The sequence below is a fragment of the Bidens hawaiensis genome, unplaced genomic scaffold (genome assembly GCF_021521415.1).
Source record: "Bidens hawaiensis isolate Kalapana, Puna unplaced genomic scaffold, B.hawaiensis_p1.1 tig00012278_1, whole genome shotgun sequence".
NCBI classification, from domain to species: domain Eukaryota; kingdom Viridiplantae; phylum Streptophyta; class Magnoliopsida; order Asterales; family Asteraceae; genus Bidens; species Bidens hawaiensis.
This window is the reverse complement of record NW_027491997.1, coordinates 362,374-368,373: the sequence shown is the minus strand read 5'-3', so window position 1 is coordinate 368,373 and position 6,000 is coordinate 362,374.

Genomic DNA, 6,000 nt, shown 5'->3' with positions numbered 1-6,000 from the left:
ATGATAATAATGGATAAAATTTTAATTTTATTTAAAATATACGATTTTTTAAACGAACTCAATTTTTAACGAAATTTATACCGGAATGTTCATACAAAAAACTAAGTAATACTATGTTTTTATATTTTTTAAAAAAGTTAAAATATAATAAGTTATAAAATAAAAACCAAAATATATATATAATTAAATGTGTAGCAAAAAATTGAAAAATAAAATAAAAATTAAAACCAATCTAGAAAAATAAGTATTCTCTATTTTTTTTTGTCAAATTTTTCTTGCTCTTTTTTCCCTCTCACTTCTCATTGTCCCTCTCATTTCTCATTTTCCCTCTTTCCTCATTTCGCATCTCAATTCTGTGCCAAAAATCAATTCTCGATCTTCAGGTGAGTTACATTGTTTATGTGGTTCTCTCAGTTTTACTCGATACATCTGTGTACTTAAGGAAATTGATTGAAAATATGAGGGTTCTTCTCTAACTTCGCTTTCTGGTAAGAAATTAATGCAATTTATGTAATCGTAAACAACACTTTGTTAAATATAAAAATAAAACAAAAAACAATTTGTAAACGATTAGGTTAAAATATGTTATATTTTTGTTTAAACGAGTCTATTACGCTTGTAACACGCTTATGCACAAAAACATATATAAATATTCTAATAAGCTAGTAACACGCTTATGTACAATGATATTTGTAATTTGTATTTACTGTCATTATGTAGTCAATGATATTCGTAGACATCGTTAATTTGTTCTGAACATACAGACTTGTCTGACATAAAAATGCCACATCTCAATAATGGAGTTAAGTTCCTGGTAGATATCGACAGCGATTCCATGAGTAGGATGGTATGTTAATGTTATCAACAATTTTTTTTAAGAAAAATTTTACAGTTTTGCAACATATACATTCTAATAACATTTTTTGTGTTACTTATAGCTCATTCCTAAAGCTGTCCAACCAATGTTTGCTGACATGAAATCGAATACCGGCTGTTGTTTGATTTATGATCAAAGTGGTAGAACATTTTCTGTAGTTATAATCAAAGTACTTGATGACTTTTATTTTGGAACCGGTTGGACTGAATTAATCAGAGAATATTGTAAAGAAGCTAAAACATATGTTGTTTTTAGCTTAAGTCAACATCTAAGTTGAATATGTTTACTTTCAAAAGAAACGTAAATGATCAACCCGGTACTATGTTATGTATTCCAGTCAGAAACCGATACGTCCGTTACTTGGTAAGTTTTAATTTCTGTTTTTAATGATTGTTTCCAAATTCAAATGTCTATTAATTAACATGTTTAACAGGATTTCCCTGAGTGGTACATGATTCAAGAATTTGGTGAAAATCACATGAGTTTGCTTTTCGAGCTTATTGCTCCAGATAGATTTATGTTTAAAGTTTCATGTCTTTGGGATGGAATGGGTTGTAGGCTAGAGGATGGATGGATTGAGGTTTTTAAACAAACCAACTTGAAAGGTGGTCCGTTTGTTGTGTTTGAAATCATATCAGATATTACATTTCATATTAATGTCTTTCATGAAGATGGCATAGAATTTATTCTTCCTGGTCCAAATCAGCTGTTTCTCAACTATCAATTAAGCAATCAAGGTACTTCCTCCCAAAACCCAATTCATCTTGATGAGCAAAATGATTACTCTAAAATCTTCTTCCACATGAACGTTACCAAGAAATTGGTAAATTGAATTTTTAAATTTCTTTTTTATTTACAAGTATTTCCGTTTAAATTTTAACAATATTGATGCCTATGATGGAATGCTAATCACTTTGGTCAATCTCGAAGGTCGTAAAAAAAATGAGACTTCATGGTGAAGTGTCGAATCTGAAGTTCAGATATTATTTACCATAATGGAAAATTTTCAAGGAGGGAAATGAATTACAGATTGGTGATAAGTGCAGATTTGAATATGACATCAATGAAGGTACTGTGTTAGTTTCAAAAGTTGATTAGTGTAAGAATGCGTGTTGTGTTTGGTGATTTTTGGAACATTTGTGATTTGGTGACTTTGGGAAACATTTGTGATTTGGTGACATTTGTTATTTTTGGAACATTTGTTATTTTCATGTTTAGATGGTTGTATTGATACATATTTTAGTTTATTGTTTTGAATGTTGCTTGGTTAGCTTTTAAATGCTTTACTTTTATAGTTTCTTGTAACATATTGTTTTGAATGTTGGTTGGTTACATATTTTAGTTTCTTGTTTTAATGGTGCCTTTTGTATGAAAACTTTTAAAGAATTGCAATTATGATTAATTAAAACAAATCGTAAAAACAAAAAAAACACTTTGTTAAAAACGCTTGTGATACGCTTATTAAATCGTAAACAACACTTTGTTAAATCTAAAAATAAAACAAAAAACACTTGGTAAACGATTAGGTTAAAATATGTTATATTTTTGTTCAAACGAGTCTATTACGCTTATGCACAAAAACATATATAAATATTCTAATACGCTAGTAACACGCTTATGTACAAAATCAGTTATTGATTAATTAATGTTTTTTGATTAATTGGAAACAAAAATCAAAGTCTATTACACACGCTTATGTACAACAACTCCTTTATAAACCCTACTATATTAAAATAGATATAAGAAATTTCACCCAAAACTCTTAAAAATAAGAGTTTTACATGTGTATTTGCATAAGTTACAACCCATGTTGAAACTCTTAAATGGCGGAAGATGTTTGAGTTCAAATTTTGAATCGAGAGGCCGACAGCAAGACGAGAGGGAGGAATAAGATCTATTGAATCAGGACAGGTTACGGCTCTTCTCCATGATTTGAATTATCTTGCTTTCCTTTTATTGTTGGCAGTCCACAAGTTCTCTCTCTCTCTATACCCCTTTGGTTTCGATTCAATCGGCTCGGACGAAGAAGCTATGTTAATGGCTTAAATTGTCACTGAAGATATGCTAGAAGGTGATTTTTAACAGAAGACGTTAGGTGCCACACCCCCATATCTCCAGTGAACAATTATGCTTTCAAAGTGTCAATTGCTGTGTTACAGTTGATATGTTTGAGGAGACATAGAGATCAGAGGAAGATTCCTGTTTCAAAGAAGGTTTGTTCCTTTTTGATATAATTTATTAATTTTATTTTTTCAAAATTGAACCCTAATTTGGGTCATTGGGTGTATCGTGTTAACATAAACCTTAGAAGAGAAGAAATTATAGAAGATTAATGTGGATATTAATGGTTGAGAAATTAAATGAAACAAGCTCTGGAAACGCCTCGATTTTGTTCATTGACCGCCTTAGTGAAGAATTATCTTGTGCAGTAAGTGATATTCAGTTTCTTTAATGTAAAGAAAGAATCTTATTTTCTATAATCTTTAACTAGATTTACAGATTTGTTTAGAAATTTGTTTTAAACCAAGTACAACTTTTTTGTGGCAACATGTACAATTCATAATTTGTTTAGTTGTTGTCATTACCTGGTATTTTGTTGACTACAATGAAAATAATGCTATTTAGGTTTACAATTAACGATCAAACGCCCTAATAATTCAAAAGTTTTTCATTAAGTATGAATTTGATTCATCCAATTATAATAAAATGAGTTGAATTTTGAGCATTGTTATTTAATCTTCTCGAATCCAATCAATCAATCTACTGAACTGTAAAACTCGATATGTTTTTTATTAATTATAAAAAAGATTTAATTTTCTAACTATGATTTAGCAAAAGTGTTATATGATAAAAAAGTAAACCAACCATGGTTAGTTAATTGGTAACGTAGCAGGAACCAAGTTGCAGCCACAACGGTGTAATTCTCTTATTTCAATGGCTACCTAACACAAATTGTACGTTTTGACTTTAAGGTCAAATCTTTTATTTTCAGATGTTAAATTTATATAAATTCAATTACTAATCATCAAACAAGGGTTTTTTTTTCTTACTAGCTAAAAATGATAATCAGTTTAGCGAAATCAATTATAGTGCAGTAAGCAGTTTTGGTTTGTTTTTATTTCTATCCAGTATCTAATGTCTTCCCTATTTGTAGTTTAATCGGTGGATTGGCGTTGTATGTTAAGGATGAGCATGGTGGAAATATCTAGGATTGTGACTGAGGAGTGTTGGTGAAGATTGTTTTCAGGAAGAACTTTTGAATCATCTTACCACAAAGGCCCATCCTATTTGCTATGGTGGGTTCAAACCTTCTGGTAAAATGCATATAGGATTATAGGGCAGGTATATTTGGTTGACCATCTTGTTTAGTATTGTTAAGAATTAAGATGATTGAGATATACATTTTATTTTCTTTTTATGTGGAACAGGTTGTGATTAATTGATTAATGCCAATAAACTGACACATGTTGGTTGCAATGTAAAGATTTGGATAGCAAATTGGTATGTATAGTTGAAGTATGCTTTATATTGTTTTTCATTTATATTATGCTTATGTATAATATATAATGTTGATGCATGTATAAACTGGTATGCTTTATAACTTTTTACTTTTTTTTATGATGCTTATGATATATTTTTTCCATTTATATAGAATTTATATTCATGAACCATGCTTTGTTATTAATTATTTGCTGATGTTGTTTCGTGATTGATGCAGGTGATGCCAGAGAAGTTATATGGGACATGGCGCATATATACAAAAAACAGATCACAGAGTTGAACTTGGAGCTCAATATGTGAGTAGGCCTGTAAACGAACCGAACGAACACGAACAACGGTATGTTCGTGTTCGTTCATTTACTTTTTTCGTGAAACTAAAACAAAAACGTTGAACCAAATTCAATATTTTTGGGATTAAATTTAATAGTTTTGACCAATTTTATTCGACTAAAAACTTTTAAGCCGGAATGATATAAATAAAAAATCTTTACAAATTTAATTGTAAATGTGTCAGCAAATACCTATGTTTACATTTTATGACAACCAGATATGTGTTTCGCAACCTGTGTAGGTCGCCTTGGATCGAACTTGCAAAACACATCTCAAGTATGTGGGTCAACGTCGCCTGGCCTGTTTCAACCCAAGGTTCGTGTCACGAGTACAGACTATATTCAAACAAACTGAAAAAATAGATTGAAAGAGGAACGGGCCAGGCGGGCTAAAAGTCAATTTGGCATGTATTTAGTCTTTAGTTCATTTAATCTCAACATATGCTTGTGGGTTAACAAGGCCCAACTCGCTTTAACCGGTAATAAAATGATTATTTAACCCAACCAATCTATCCGGTTCCAGTTAGATGACCGGTTTGCTGTCTGGTTCAGTAAAGTGTGGTTCTGTTTAATTATTTTAGTATTGCAGTCATTGAATGAAGATGCAAAAGGGGCTAACACTATTTAAATTGAGAGCAAAAGCTGCTAAATTTGTCAAATCAATTAAGTAGGCAAAATTGGAATCATTTAGGGATCTCATTCACATAACTATCACGCTATCTCGCGCCGCTCCGCTTTCTGTTATCATCGGAGACATCCATCGCCACCATCAACATTAATCGTGTTGCTGGGTTTGCCGTCTCTGGCTGTTTTCTTCAACCGACGACCCGTTAGTTGTTTCGATTCAGGTTTATCAAAAACAAGATTTGGTGGTTACAGGTTACAGTATACACTTTCTCAAATACACTTTCTCTCTCTACAGCTAATTGTTACAGGTTACAGTATACAGGATTTGTAGTCTGTTCATCGCAAATCTCGGAAGCTAGGGTTTACTGGACGTAAGTGTGAACTGTGCCGTGATTTCGCCCAATTCCGTCCGGCCACTGACGATACGAAGCTCCTTCTTCAAGATCCGGTAACAACAGCCCTATTAACCCTTACCGGAGCTCTCCAACACGTCCATAACACCACCGCAGCTCATTATTCTCGCTGTACTGTTGTTTCCGGCTACTGTTGTTAACTGCCGCCGCCGCCGTCGTCTATTGCTGCCGCCGGAAAAACGATTAAGGCTCTGTGGAGGTTGCTGGGTTGCTGCGAGGTGTTATCATTGAAGGATCTTAGCTGATCTCAACG